Raw genomic sequence first — 17,035 nt, forward strand, 5'->3', positions numbered from 1 at the left:
ATATATAATGAAGAAGACATCACAGGTCAGAAGAGGAATTCAATCAATAAAATAGATTCACAATTTGGAAACAAGAACAATTCATATCCATTTCTCACACCATACAGCAAAACACATGGCAGGTGCACTAAAGGGTAAAATATAAATGGATAAAGCCAGAGAAAGAAACAAACAAAAAAAATGAATATTGGTCAAACTTCAGGAATGGAAAGAAATTTCTAAGCTTAAAAGCTTGGAAAAGCCAAAGAAAGAGAAACTACATAGATTAACTGTATAAAAATTTCAAGCTTCTGTGTTTAATAAGATAAAATAACTGAAATAAAGAGATTAAACTGAGAAACAAATTTGCATAATTAAGGAATTACAAATAGTTGACAAAATATGACAAATAAAAAGAGTCTGAGTAGTAATCAAAAGAAATACAAGTTAACCGAAAATCCCCTTTGTGATCTATCAAATTATCTAAGATCTTCCCTGGTGGCTCAGCTGGTAAAGAATCCGCCTGCAATGCTGGAGACCTGGGTTCAATCCCTGGGTTGGGAAGATCCCCTGGAGAAGGGAAAGGCTACCCATTCCAGTATTTTGGCCTGGAGAATTCCATGGACTGTATAGTTCATGGGGTCACAAAGAGCCAGACACAACTGACTGACTTTCACTTTTCAAATATGAAGCAAGACTCATGGTGGCCAGAGTGTATGAAACACACTCATATATTGCATATCTGCAGTCTGCAATGGCAGAAAAGCACAAATTTAGAGAAGGACTTCGAGCCAGATTTCTCCTATGGCTAACTGTGTAACCTCTCCAAAGCACTGGAAACAACCAAGAGGTCTTAAAGAGAACTGGCTCAGCAAACTATAATATATTCACTTAATAACAGATTATGAGGTCATTAAACATTATGTTTACAAATACCATAAAATAACGTGGATAAAGGTTACAATATATTAGGTGAAAAGGGCAGGATATAAAATTGTGTAAATACTGTAGTTACAATGACATAAATCTTAAATAAACTGATTAATAACAGGGAAAAGGTTAAAAGAAATCCACAAAGACAGGAACTATGTTTGTGTGGGTGGTGCATGTTGGTGACTTTTTTCAGATTCTGTTTAATAAGACTGCATTATATTTACAGTGAGAAATAACCTTTTAAAAAGAGAAATTGTTGTTTGAAAACTGCAGTGTGGCAGACGGGTCAGCAGGAAATGGTCAAGTTTCAGAACCATATTCTGAAATTTTACTCTAAAAACCCCAATTCATGTGAATAGTTCATGTGGCAAAATCCCAGAGCATAAAGCTGAGAATTAACTTTTAACTCTGCCCTGTGTTTTCTTTACACTTGTTATGTCATTAAGACTATAAAGTAAATAGCTAGTGTTCTCACTGATAACTAAGTGAAGCCTAATTGTGTGGTTTTAGTCTCAATTAAAATTACTGAAAATCTGAAAGCCTTTCCAACAGACTCACAGACAAATAACACTATAAACACACAGCTTTCGATTGGGAATTCTTTAAGATTTCCTTAGCTTTCTAGAAATCTCTGTGCAGAGATCTTATGAACTTTCGATACTTCTGTGACATTTAAATTTACCCTCCTGCTTTGACCTTGAGACAATTTCCCTATTTGTTAAAGGACATTTGAATTTCAAGACAACATGCAGTTCTTTAAATAACAATGACATACAATTTAACCATCCAACCCACATCTGCCAGGCGCCTTTTGTCTTCAGTCAAGCTCCAAAGAGTGTGTTCCAATTCATCTGATTTCTAGAAGGAAAGAGCAAATCACACACATGATGTCCCCCCAAAATGCTCCGGGGACCGCCATGCCCCCCCCACCCTTATTTCCTTCAGTGCTTTTGTACCTATTTGCTAGAATATAGGAAACACATTTGCCCATAAGTGAAAAACAGCATTTTTAATAGGAAGTTGCATGGTCCACTTTCCTCATTTCTGCTGCCAATGCCAGAATACACCCTCCTCATAATGCTTTCTTTTCTCCAGGAGGCCAAGATGGAAACTGCCTTCAGCGCAGCCCGACAGAACACAGCGTGACAAATCTCATCTCAAGTCACAGCCAGCTCTTCCTGGAGACCCTGTTTTAGGGCTTTGCAAAGTGCAGGACCGTCCATTACAGCTGGGCATTTATGCTTTCAAAATGCTCCTTTCTTCTTATGAGACAATAAAATACTTCCTGCAGCAACAGCAGGTGAGCACAGAAAGCGTCTTAAATATCTGACCTCAAGTGCTAAAGATGCTTAATAATCTTTAAAGTTACCAACAAGATTGTTTCCTCCCGTTACCAGGATGTTGTAAAATGTCCTAATTAGTCTTTATGATAATGCCGACACCTCCACAGCACATAAAAAGGACTTTTAATTTTTAAAAGGACAACTCTGGTTGGTTTGATTTTTATCTCTAATTGGTCTATAATGTCTATTCCTCTGGCACTCCAGACAGGGAAACATTAATTTAACAAGCAACTCATACACCATGGGAGACTAGAGAATCGAGTGTGAAAAAGAAGGTTCCAGCATTTTGGATGGGTAATTGGCTTCATTCTCTTTTACCTCCTAGAAGGTGCTAAGCAAGCATGACTCCCGAGGGAGTAGAGTGGGGCTCCCTCTAAGGAAGCTGTTCCCTGAGGGTTCCTCACCCCCAGCCAGGCCCTGCTGTGGTGCTGAGTCAGGACTCAGCAAACCCCAAAAGACCAGTCGGACTCCAGAAGAAGTGGTGCAGTGAGCCAGCCAAGGAACCAAGACCAGAAGAGCTGAGGCCAGTCCCCAGTTCTGCACCAAGGGTTCTGTGGCCCCAGACTGGTCATTTGTCTTCTCTGGTCTGCTTCCCTGACTACGGGGTGAAATGAACAATCTTAAGTAATCTCCAAAATCCTTTCTAGCTTTCCTATCTCAAGATTTGCTAGTGGGCACAGCTCTGCCAATAGCATGGATGATGTCTCCAGCCTCCCTGCCAGCTGGTAATGCTGAGACTGGCTCAGACTCCTGGGAGCCATCAGCTCTTAATATGAAGTCCAATCTGATGCCAAACACTCAGTCCCAGCCCAGCTTCTGACCACATTGCCAAGGACACTCCAGACTGGTGTGGAGCAGAAGCCAAGTGGAAGTCAAGTGTACTACAGGATTGAAATAGTTCCTCCCCAGCCAAATCGGGAAAGGAGTACATCAAGGCTGTATATTGTCACCCTGCTTATTTAGCTTATACACGGAGTACATCATGCGAAATGCTGGGCTGCATGAAGCACAAGCAGGAATCAAGATTGCCGGAAGAAATATCAATAACCTCAGATACACAGATGACACCACCCTTATGGCAGAAAGCAAAGAAGAACAAAAGAGCCTCTTGATGAAAGTAAAAGAGAAGAGTGAAAAAGTTGGCTTAAAACTCAACATTTAGAAAACTAAGATCAAGGCATCCTATCCCATCACTTCGTGGCAAATAGGTGGGGAAACAATGGAAACAATGACAGACTATTTTGGGGGCTCCAAAATTACTGCAGATGGTGACTGTAGCCATGAAATTAAAAGTTTTACCAGTAGTCAAGTATGGATATGAGAGTTGGACTATAAAGAAAGCTGAGTGCTGAAGAATTGATGCTTTTTTTTTTTTTTTTTTAGAATTGATGCTTTTGAACTATAGTGTTGGAGAAGACTCTTCAGAGTCCCTTGAACTGCAAGGAGATCCAACCAGTCAATCCTAAAAGAAATCAGTCCTGAATACTCACTGGAAGGACTGATGCTGAAGCTGAAACTCCAATACTTTGGCCACCTGATGTGAAAAACTGAGACATTGGAAAAGACCCTGATGCTGGGAAAGATTGAGGGCAGTAGGAGAAGGGGACAACAGAGGATGAGATGGTTGGATGGCATCACTGACACAATGGACATGAGTTTGAGCAAGCTCTGGGAGTTGGTAAACAACAGGGAAGCCTGGTGTGCTGCAGTCCATGAGGTCACAGAGTCAGACATGACTGAGTGACTGAACTCCCCAGCCAAGGCCTCAAGAATATAATTTTGATTTCGGGAGATTTAGCTGAGTGAGTCTGATGATCTCACTTCCAATATGGGAAGCTATACCCATGGGTCTTCCTGAATCAAAGACACATCACCTTTGCGCCAAAGGAGAGAAAAGGCTTTTTCTGTGCACTGCTAGTTGGCTCTTCAAGGCCTCCCTCTGGATACATCTGAGGGTTTGATATGGTTAGGGGGACCTCATCTGTTCCTGTTGCAATGGAGATATGGAAGGGCATGGAGGGTGGACACTGCATATTGACCCCAGATGATTTCAGCTGCTGCCTCTGCACGGAGCACCCTTGCCACCCCACTCTCTTGTTCAGGTCCCATTCTCCTCAACTGAGCTGCTGGCAAAAGAAAGCAGGAGCTGAATTGAATAACACTGCTGTTGAAAAGCTTTTTTCTTCCAAAACCAAGAAAGCCATGACCATCTTTTATTTATACTTCCAATTCTTCAATTTAGAGTAATAGTTGTAATGGTCTGCCGGTTCTCCAGCCACCCCCTCTGGTGATGACGCCGTTGCCAGGCATCAGACACAGCTCATCAGCGGATGGGGGGAGCGGCGGGGGCAAGGCCACGGAAGTCGTGGTTTTACTCACCCGCCGGCTACTAGACGTGGAACACGCTCCTCCAGGTTGGCCTTTTGAGAGAGTGCTCTCCTGGTCCGCCTCACCGAGGCTCTGTTAAATCAATCATGCTGCTAAATACATTAACACCACACACAGACAGATTTTTTAATTCCAGTACCATGAAGGCTGAAACAAAACACAAATAACGTAAAGAAACTATAAGCCAAATTTTCACTCAAACCTCAACAAGGCTTCCACTCTGTTGATCCCTGTCCCCTCATTCTCTTAGCCCAAACCCTAATTAATTACAGGATGGGAGGAAGAGAGAAATCTGCCTGAGAGCAGCGGTCAAGACTGAAATTTTGGTTTGCACAAGGTTGGATGACACTCAAGTTTAACTTTCTCCTGTTGAAAGTTCCTTTTTTTTTTTTTCTTTTCAGGCCATATGGTACCCATCAATACTAACTCTAAATTCACTTCCTTTTGTTCTATACAGGGTCGGATCTAATCACAACTTTAAAATAGAATTTAGGATATGTTGATTTGCCTGCCTCTCTGCCACAAGGTTGGAGAGAAATAATTTTTCTCAAACAGAAATGTTAGTGTCTTAGAGTGATAGAATAGTCTTCCATGAAAATAAATCAAATTATTAGGTGGCACTAGTGGTAAAGAACCCTCCTGCCAATGCAGGAGACATAAGAGTAGAGACATAGGTTCCATCCCTGGGTTGGGAAGGTCCCCTGGAGAAGGAAATGGCAACCCACTCCAGTATTCTTACCTGGAGAATCCCATGGACAGGGGAACCTGGCAGGCTACAGTCCACAGAGTCACACAGAGTGGGACATGACCGAAGTGACTTGGCACTCATGAGCCATTTATGAGGTTATGTGGGAATTCTTAAATTGTGAAGGACCGATTTGCATAATCACCATCCACTATCCTTTAAGTCACCTTGGAGGAGGGTTGCAAAGAATCACAGTCACATTTTCCCTCATGGTTTAGGAGGAATGGCAAGGTACATTGGGTACATTGGGGCTTTGGAGAATCACAGATGAGTCCCTGCCCCCACCCCTTCCACCATTCTCTGTGTGATCTTAGTCAAATCTCTAAGCCTCAGTTTCCTCACTCATTAAATGGGAACTATAATATCTTGTAGGGTTTCTGTATGGGTTAAAAAAAATATAGGCATGTATAAAGTACACTTCACCCAAAATAGAAGAAAATTAACTAGTGATACTATTGCTGCTATTATCAGAAATTAAAGAAGACCCAGCTAAGAGAGTAATGATATTCAAAACTTATGGAAGAGCTGGGTTGTGGTACAAATAATCTCCATAAGAAAATCTCACATTAAACTGGTGGGAAATCTGTAGAATTACTGAGAATAAGAAAATGAACTAATGTACAAATCCCTATATCATCATTAGGAAACAGACAAAAAATGTGCAGCCTCCATCAGTATGCCTCTCTAAAGACCTCTAGAGACTGTCTAAATACCCGCGACAAGACACAGCCCTGGGGGTCGTTACCCGCAAAGCTTACATTCAGTCACGTTTTCTTCAGTTCCACCTTATTAAAACTCATCTGACTCCTCTCCCTTATGTGTGGCATCGTCAAATGGCTGGCCCAAGGCTCGTTACAGATCCCCACATCCGTGTCTTGAACTTTGACCCTCTCCCTAGCACTGTCCACTCCATAGCCTTGTAGCACTGTTAAGGCACTTTAGTTTAAGCAATGGCTGGTTAGAAATAGGACTCAGGGTCTTAGAACACAAGCAGGCATATCTAAAATTTTCACAGAGACCCTTCTTAAGGACTGCTAGCATTTATCTGCAGTATTTAAATCTGAGAATCACCTGATAGTTCTGGGGGCAGAAAGTCTTCTGGGGACCCTCAGAACACACCGTATAACAGCTCCCTCCTCTGCCAGTCCACGGCTGAATATGACTAGCTCATTTGTTTTCTTGAGAAGCTTTATAAGGAAGGCCTGATGACAAGGTGTGACAAGACTAGTTCAAAACAACAGGTCCTGGAAAGAAATCTGTCTTATAGACAGAAACGAAATGAGGTTAAGTGGGATAAGGACCTTGCCTAGAATGACATATCCCCATAGAGGGATTCCAGAGTCTTTCCCAAAAAGTTAACAAATGGCCAGTTTATGGAGTAACGGTGCTTGGAGGTAAGAAGAGGTGCTTTGAATTTCCATGGACATCATTGTCAGTGAAGCAGATTAGCCAGGAGCAGACAGAAATCAAGCCAGGGAGTGTTGGTGGGGAGGTGACCCTTCTTAAGATCACCTGTGCTGCAGAAGTATCAGAGCCCCAAACCAAGAGATAGGAACCCAAACAGGAACTGAGAAGCCTGTGGCATCACCCTACCCCTGTGAAGCCTGCCTCACTTCTCAACTGTAGAATCATTCTGACAATACTAGACAGAGGGGTCTCTATCTCTCAGATGCTACTGCAATTGGGATCCTTTTACCAAAGAGTTTTTTTTTAATGTATAACATTAATTCTCCACCTAAACAACAGAAACCAATAAAGTCAGTGATTCTTATGGATCAAGCTTTTATGGAAGCCACATTTAAGTCCATATCAAAAGAGTAAATAACATTTCATCAATCATAACTTTTTAAAAATTTAGCCTTATTCTTGGAATTTGTTTAGAGTTCTTTCCCAAATCACCCAGATTTATAATTATTCCGACAAAGCCTCCTTGGGATTGATTTGGACTTAAAGTAAACTTAGAATCAAAACCTTATACTGCTTTCCCCAACTGCCAGCTGTGGTTGTTTCAGCCTAGGAAATTGCAATTTACTTCTTTTATAATTTAATTTTGAAATAACTTCTCACAACTTGCAACCAGATTTTCTCAGAGCTCTACTTTTCTTCTGTATAGCTTAAGTGAAAAAGAACCAAGAAAGTTATGTAATAAGTCTCTACCAAGCTTTCTACTCCTCTTGCTATTTCCATCATATCTGCAATTACTTCCTCCACTGAAATCCTGAAGCCCTCAAAGTCATCCAAGGGTGGGAATCAATTTCCTCCAAATTCCTGATGATGCTGGTGTTTTTACCTTTTCCTATGAATTGCAAACATTCTTCATGGCATCTAGAATAGTGAATCCTTTCCAGAAGGTTTTCAATTGGTTCTGCCCAGATATATCACAGGAATCACACTATATATAGCCTTATAAAATGTATTTCTTAGATAATAATACTTGAAAGCCAAAATTACTTCTTGATCCATAGGCTACAGAATGGATGTTGTGTTACCAGGCATGAAAACAACATGAATCTCATTGTACATCTCTATCAAAGCTCTTGGGTGACTAGGTGCATTGTCAACAAACAGTAATATTTTGAAAGGGATCTTTTTCTCTGAGCAGTAGCTCTCAACATTGGACTTAAGATATTCAGTAGACCGTGTTGTAAACAGATGTGCTGTCATTTGGGCTTTGTTTTTCCCACTGATGGAGCACAGGCAGAGTAGATTCAGCATAATTCTTAAGGCCGTAGGACTTGGGAGATGGCAAAAGCACACTGGATTCAACTTAAAAGTCACAAGTTGCACTAACCCCTAACAAGAGAGTCAGCCTGTCCTTGGAAGTTTTGAAGCCAGACATTGACTTCTCCTCTCTAGCTATGAAAGATCTACATGGCTTCTTCTTCCAACATAAGGCTAATATACTGACATTCTATTTGTTTCAGTTCAGTTCAGTTCAGTTGCTCAGTCGTGTCTGACTCTTTGTGACCCCATGAATCGCAGCACGCCAGGCCTCCCTGTCCATTACAAACTCCTGGAGTTTACTCAAACTCATGCCCATCAAGTCAGTGATGCCATCCAGCCATCTCATCCTCTGTCATCCCCTTCTCCTGCCGCCCCCAATCCCTCCCAACATCAGGGTCTTTTCCAAATTTGTTTAGTGTTCATTAATTATCTTAGCTATATCTGCTGGATAATTTGCTGTAGCTTCTAGATTAACACTTTCTGTTTTACCCTGCACTATTTTGTTATGGAGATGACTTCTTTCCTTAAACCCCATGAACCAACTTCTGCTAGCTTCAGACTTTTCTTCTGCAGCTTCCTCACCTCTCAGCCTTCACAGAACTGAAGAGAGTTAGGCCTTGCTCTGGATTAGGCTTTGGCTCAAGGGGATGTTGTGGCTGGTTTGATCTAGACCACTAAAATTCTCTCCATATCAGCAACAAGACTGTTTTGCTTTCTTATCATTCATTTGTTCACTAGAATAACACTTCTAATTTCTTTCAAGAACTCATCCTTTGCGTTCACAACTTAGCTAACTATTTTGTACAACAGAGCTAACTTTCAGCCTAACTTGGTTTTCAACATGCTTTCCTCACTAAGCTTCATCATTTCTAGCTCTTGATTCAAAGTGAGAGATATATGACTCTTCCTTTCAATTGAATGTTTAGGACCATTGTAGGGTTATTAATTGGCCTAATTTCAATATTTTTGTGTCTCAAGAAATAGAGGCTCGAAAGACAAAGAAAGGTGGGAGAACAGCTTGTCAGTGGAGTAGTCAGAGCACACACAATTTATTGATTAAGCTCACTGTCTTATATGGGTGCAGTTCACAGTATCCCAAAACAATTACAATAGCAACATCAAAGGTCACTGATCACAGATCACCAAAGCAAATATAATAATGATGGAAAAGCTTGAAATATTGTGAATATTATCAAAATGTGACACAGATACAAAGTGAGCAAATTTGTTGATTACAGAGTTGCCACAAACCTTTAGTGTGTAAAAAAAAATGCAGTATCTGTGAAATAGAATAAAGCAAAGTACAATAAAACAAGGTATGCCTGTATAGTCAACGTTTGTTGTCTTTGGTGGAGTATTCTGTGAAACTGGCCTGCTGTAGAATTAGCGGTGAATCTTGTCGTTATTTTCTTTTTAGCAAAAATTGGCATGGCTTGAAGTCCCAGAGGCTAAAAAAGTCCTAGGAGATCAACCTAGAAGCTACAGTAATGATTTCCAAGGGAAGCAGACCATGGAACAGAAGTCTTTCTTGTTCAATGCCAGCAGGTTAGGGGTGAATAACTACATAACAATCATAGAATGTAGGGAAAAGAGAATGTCATTTTGTTGGGGTCTAGGACTAGTGGAGAAACACTCATTGAAACGAAGAATTGGGTTCAATGACAGCCTTGTTTTCTAGAGTTATAAAAGTGTGAGTCACTCAGTCGTATCTGACTCTTTGAAACTCCATGAACTGTAACCCACCAGGCTCCTCTGGCCAGTGATTTCTCTGAGCAAGAACACTGGAATGGGTTGCCACTTTCTTCTCCAGGGGATCGTCCCACCCCAGGGATTGAACCCTAGTCTCCTGCATTGCAGGCAGATTCTTTGCCATCTGAGACACCAGGGAAGCCCCTTTTCTAGAGTTATATGTATTTCTATTTATGGCTCATAGCTGATGTTTTCCCCAAAGCCACCTGAATCCTACTAAGCAGATGCACCACCTCCATACACATTCCCACTAATAAGAACTAGCATCCATGTGGATTGTATTGTTTCTCTAAAACATTATTCTCTAAACACATAATGTCTCTCAATCCTCCCCATATCCCTATAAGGTTAAAAATTATTACTCTAATTTTATTAACAAGTAAACAAGAGAAGTTAAGTAAGTTGCCCAAGGTCATACAGCTTGTAATGGAAAAGCTGAGACTGAAGTTCTTCTAACTTCAAGTTCAAATTTTCCATTTCACACTGGCCTGCCCCTCCTCCCCATTCCTGTAAGCTGTAACAAATTTGAAGTTACGCTACTGATCAGCAGCAATTGGTTTGAAATAAGAAATCTTTGTATTTAAATATAAACATGAATATTTGAAAATTGCTAATTTGGGCCAAATGTTGGGCTTAAAATGATTGCCAGCCTCTTTTGTGTGCTCCAACTCCCTTAAACCATTTGTTCTCATATAACATTTAGCTTAAGATGTAATACACAATACACATATAGTGTTTCCCATGTACAATGTTTTCCAGCTTCTAATTCACTTTAGGCCATCAAAAGAGAACATAAAATGACTCCAGAGCTCTAGACTTTTGCAATTACCTTGTGGACAGGGAAAGGGAAGAGCGGGAAGAGTTTTTACAACTGAGAAAATCCAGATTTCTTATTAGTCATGGTCTAAAAATGACAACCCCCTGCCTACCCAGCAGGCCTCCCTCCACCCCACTCCCCCCAACCCACAAGCTACAGCTGGCAGACCCCATTGCAGACCACATTTTTCTGCCTGGCAATCCATCTACAGATCTGAGCAGGGGAACCCATTCTTGCACAATGTGGCATGATCCTCATGGCCTTAGGTGCTGAGTACCACCCAGGAGGGTTGAAGTGAAGCTCATGAGAGGACCCAGCTGCAGCTCCAGCCCCAGGCCATGACATCTGACCACTCATAACCTCACAAGAAATGGAGCCAACACTGAGGCCCCGCCTCACACACAAGCCTCCTTCCCCTACCAAGAGCTCACAAACAAGTTCAATAAGGTTTCCCTGAATACTCCCTTATGCTCCCCAGCCCCGGAGGCCTCTGTTTATCTAATTGACCACAGTCGGAGAGTCTTGTGAGTGAGGTGAGAAGGGTGACCCTGCTATCAGAACTGGTGGAGAGCGGAGTAACCACACCTTATAGCTCAGAAGGAAGAGAGTGTGACTTATAAATCTCAGGAAGTGGTCCTGCCCCAGCTTTATTTCTCCTGCAACCACTCAGCTACCTGAATACATAGGGTGAAACCCTTTGTTAAAGATAAAACCTAACATAAAGGTAGGACAGGATTTTTTGACAGGGAACTCCTTTCCCTCTTTCTCCTTGTCTTTCATGCTGATTTCCTTACATCATGGCTCCCATGTTACAAACTGCACACGCTCCCCTTTAGAAGGCTCAGTTCAAGTTCTCCCTCCATTCCCCAGCTCTGTCTCCCCTGTTCCCCAAACCATCATATTTTCCCTTAGGCATATAATTATGATTGCTCATGAATTTAAACCTCCAACAGAGGCCTGTGCTCCAGATGCAAATAGCTCAGAGCAAAATGGTTAAAAACTTTTTATACCCTTTTCCCAGGGGGCCAGCTACATTCCATCCAATCATGGTTCTAGGCCTTGGCCACAAGCACAAGCATCAAAGAACTGGTTTGGGTTTATGTTTCCACTCGGATGGTGTCTGAAACTGAGATTTTTGGAAACAGACTCTGAGATGGAAAGTTGCCTGCTGACAGTTTACTGGGGGGACTTGGAGGGGGTCGGTGCTCTCGGGATCCAGGGAAGAGAGGACCGCAGGACAGGGCAGAGGGAGAAACCAGCCAACAGCCAACAGAGTGGTGGCAACAGAGACTCAGGCAATCTGATGGGGAGCTCTAAAACTGGGTGGGCCTGTAGGAGTTGTCCCAAATTGAGAGAAGAGGCCAAGCCTTTTAACCCCTTATCAACCCATTACATACCTTGGGGAAGGCAGTTCTTCGTGGTCAAGAGCAATTCCCATTGAGTGACCATGCTGTGAGCCAGGAGCAGCCAGTGTCGCCAGCAGCTAGGGATACATCAGTTCCAAAGAGGAATCTAGATGGAACATTACGGCTCATGAGAGCCCACGTCTTACGCACTTGTTTTTACGGTAAGTCTACCCATGAAAGGAACAGTTTTTACATGATTATAGTTGACTTTGTTTCTGAGATAAACTTATAAGACAAAAACTTGTACAAAGAATAATATGGCTTCTACACTTGATCTCAAGGCTGAAACTTGATAATTATTTGGCTCTTCTGCCACACGTATTCTAGATTCCCTGCACTCTTGACTAGAACCTATGCTGGTCTAAATGGCATATCTGGGAGGATGATCCAGACTCGTTTCTGGGGTTCTGAGTTACTGGTTCTGATGTCAGTTTCAGGCAGAAGCTGTTGTACTTTCCTATTTTCAATTAAAACAGGGTAAGGTGTCCCAGTGCATCACCTAAAAGTCAAACTCTTCCCACTCTCTTTGTGTAGCAGCAGTCCTTGCACGCTAAGTCACTTCAGTCCTGTCCGACTCTTTGTGACCCTATGAACTGTAGCCTGCCAGTCTCCTCTGTCCATGGGACTCTCCAGGCAAGAATACTGGAGCAGATTCCCATTTCCTACTGCAAGAGATCTTCCCAACCCAGAGATTGAATCCGTGTCTCTTATGCCTCCTGCACTGGCAGGCGGGTTCTCTACCGATAGTGCTACCACGTCTGCCTAAAAATGAGGGTGAATTACTCATAAGAATACATAACTCATTTCCTTAACTGCTGGTCCCTTGAGATAAGAAAGTCAAAGTGACTCAGTGGCAACCACAGTTCAATAGGACACTTACTGTGTCCCCTTGGGGAAGGATTCTTCCTCTGGGACCAGGATCTTTAGATTCACAGAACTCAGAGCTATGGGGAAAAGGAAGTAGCAATTCTCCAAGTAGGTCACTGGAAAAAATGGTAAGGGGTCATTCCGAATTACTTCTTTACCTCTTTGGTTTCCAGACCTATGTATTCCACCTATTAAAGAATACTACAGAATGGTCACTGATTTAAGGCATATACCTAAAATGGATGATGATGTATCCCATCTTTGCAATATATCATCTTTAAGCTGGCATTTAAGCAGCTTTTTTAATAGACCATTCCACCACCCTATCATTCTTGTGGTTTCTGGGTAGTATAGTAAATAATAAAGACCAAAGGATCCCATGTCTCTGTGCCCATTGCCACATGTCCTTTTGCTGTACAGTGGGTCCCTTGGCTCAAAGCAATGCTATACAGGGTCTCATGTGAGTAGATTAAATGTTCTGTAGGTTTTGAGGTTCTGGTACTTGCTGAGGGTATGCAAGCAATAGGCAAACTCATAAGTGAAGTATGGGTCAACCCCAGTCAAGATGAACTGATGCCTGTTTCAAGGTAAAAGATATCCAATGTAGCCAACTTGCTACCAAGAGGCTGGTTGGTTTCCTTGATGGATGGTGTCATATTAAAGGCTCTGGTATCTGTTGCTGGTCAATTGGACATTTGGCAGTAGGTATAATTAGATCAGCCTTAGTGAAATGCCCTGATCCTGACACCATGGCTATTCTTTCCCTTTAGTCATTGTGCCACCACTGAGATGGCCCACGCCAGCTAGGCTAATGTCACCTGGCTGAGTCACTTTACAACTTTGTTTTGCATCTCATAATCTCTGGTGATCATTTACATGCCATACAAAATTCATGCCCATTCCCACAGATCCATCTTGACCTCCTTGCCCCTGATCTTCTAATCTTTCTCCTTCTAAGCCGCTAAGCAAGCAGCAAGGCCATGAGTCTGAATATATTCCTACACAGGACCACTTCACTTTCCACGTGAACTGGATGACCCAGTGGAACTCCACCCACTACAGGACTTCCCTCTGCCTGTTGTCTCTGAGAGACACTGAAGTGCATCTAGAGTGCAGCTACTCTCTGACTTTGGCTTGTATCCACCAATCCATGAGCCTGACTAAGGCATCTTCCTTCTTTGTCAGTGGGTTGGTTATGAGAGTTGATTGACCATAGATGTAAGTGAAGGCCCAGGGCTGGTACAACAATGATGGGTGTTATGGACTCTGCAGCATCTGCTCCTATAGCTTACTTATAGCCTCTGGTCCTGTGGGAGCCTTATCATGAGGGTTCTGCTCCCATCTTACAATGGAGAGCTGGAGGGTCCACCATGCCTGAGGACATAGCCTGCTCAGAATGGCTACATCTGGCTGCATGGCCACTTGATGTCCCATAGTCAGATGCTCAGCCTTTACCAGGGACCAGAGGTGTGCCAGAAGCTTTATTTTGAATGATGTATACTTCTTTGCTGTAGATGGAATGGTCTAGTTCTAGAAGCCTAGGAGTCCATGATGAGATTTTCCTATCACTGCTTCCCATAAACATTACACAGTGCTTTTTTCTACCACCAATGCCTTCAGAGTCACAGAGATTGCCAGGCCATGTGACCCGAAACAGCAGAGCTGCTTCTGTAACAGCCTGGGCCTGCTGCAGAGCTTTCTCCTTCTTTGGGCCTGTTTCAAAGCTGCCTACCATGACGCCCTGTTAATAGGCAGGAACAGCATTCCAAAGTACAATATGCTTCCTCCAGAACCTGACACATAGTGCCACTTTCTCCATAATGGGAAATGAAAGTTGTGATGTTTTCCTTTACTTATAGAACTCCCAGCATGGTTCAGGCCATTGGACTCTAATATACTTCATTAATGTGACAGGGCCCCGCGTCTTCACTGGCTTTATTTCCTACCATCTGGAGCATGTGTACCTTGCAAAGACCTCCAACATAGCTGCCATTTCTTGCTAATGGAATCTGATGAACACAGCATCATCAATGCAGTGGACTATTGTAATGTTCTAAGGAACGTCCAGATGGCCCTCGTCCCTTTGGACTAGAATAGGATACAGGGCAGGGACAGAGTTAGTGTGACCTTGGAACAGAGTAAACAATGGTTACTTTTTTCTGTTACATTGAAAGCAAATTGTTTCTAACCATCCTTTCTAATAAGGGTGGAAAGGAACAGATTTGCAAGATTAAGGACCAGATAGTATAGCCCAAGGCTGAGCTCATTTGCTCCAGCAAAGAAACTCACCTCTGGCTCAGAGCTACAACTGGAATAGCTACTTGGTCAAGTCTGTAGCCTTTCACTGTCGTCAGCCACGATCCACCTAGTTTTTACAGGTTATATGGAAGAATGAAAATGGGAATATGAAAGGGACACCAATCTCTGCCTTCTTTAAGTCTTGAATGTCTGGCAGGCAGTCATGGTTTTGATTTACTGTCTGGGTTAGGCCTGGGGAAGACGCAGTGCCAGAGGCTTCTACTTGACATCCCCACAATGATAACATTGCCCTTCAGGTAAGGAAGATTCTGACAAGTCCCAAGTAAGTTTGTTCCAATTACACATTTGGGGACTAGAATGACCATCAGGTGGGTCTGGATCCAGAGGGCCCACTGTGATCAAGGCCCGTACCAGGCTTTCCTTGTTACCAGGCCCTCACACACCTTCATTTGAAAAGTGGGGCTATGGTGATAATTTGGATCCTTGGTATCACTATCAATGCAGACTATGTCTTTCAGAGTCTGTGGCATCTGCTCCTACCATTTACTGTATTCTCTGGTCCTGCAGGAATCTTCTCATGAGTGTTCTCCCATCTCACAATGGTGCACTGGAAAGAGCTTGGTATTTTCCTTTTCCCCAATGCACAGTGGATGAAAGTCCTTTGGGAGAAGAATTGAGAGAATTACTACTGAATGTATTGCTGCTATGTTGTAGAGTCCTTCTTCATTGCACTCTACATAACATAGGCTTGCTCTCACACCATTATTTGTTATACAGCACCTTGTATATTGCCTACCTAGCACTTATTATGGAGCTTCCCTTGGCTCAGATGGTAAAGACTCTGCCTACAATGCAGAAGACCTGAGTTTGATCCGAGAAGATCCTCTGGAGAAGGAAATGGCAACCCACTCCAGGATTCTTACCTGAGAAATCCCATGGACAGAGAAGCCTGGCGGGCTACAGTCCATGGGGTCAAAAAGTTGGATACAACCGAGGGAATAACAAAGCACTTATTATCATCTGTAAACCTTTGGTATGTTTGTTTATGTATTTATTGCCTGTGTCTCCCTCCAAAGCATAAGTTCCATGAGGCCAGGAACTACGTCTGTCTATTAATTACACTTTTTCCAGTTCTTGGAACCCAGTAGGTAGGAGGTCAATAAAAGTTTGTTGAATGAATGGACTGGAGGAGAGAAATGACAGGTTCAATTGACAAAGAAAAATTAGTCATTGATACTAATGAGAAACAGGGTTAAGTCAAGCAATTACCAGATTGCTGAAACTCCCTTGGATGTGGTTTGGACTGGCTAAAGGAAACACAGTATGAAAGGCAGAGTTTGATTCTAGTGCCTTTGCTTCCTTCCTATGCATCATTTACACCCTTACCTGTCCAGGTGTCTTAGTGGCTAAACCGAGTCCCAGCCTGCTTCTGTCTCTGCCAGGGGGATGAATGAACCCCAGACATAGTGATCCTAATGTTACTGAGATTTTATTTGTACCCACAGGCTGGTGAGACCTGGCCAAATCCAGAGTACTCTGGCATAAATCTGAGCCAATACTTTTCCCAAGGGTAATTTTATTTTCTGTCTAATGTCTGATTAAGAACAAAAGGAGTTTCTTCTTTATTAAGACAAGTTTCTTCTTTATAAAGTATTCAGATGCCTGGATGGACATAAGAAAAATAAATTCTCAATCACAGACCAGGGCCCATTGGATCATATCCTTATAGATTTTGATCAAAACCCACAGAAAAGCATCAAGAGGCCTACTGGTCACCATCAGCCATTAACAAGCTATTTGACCTTCTTGGTAAGTCATTTAACCT

Source organism: Dama dama, chromosome 8, assembly GCF_033118175.1.
Source record: "Dama dama isolate Ldn47 chromosome 8, ASM3311817v1, whole genome shotgun sequence".
NCBI classification, from domain to species: domain Eukaryota; kingdom Metazoa; phylum Chordata; class Mammalia; order Artiodactyla; family Cervidae; genus Dama; species Dama dama.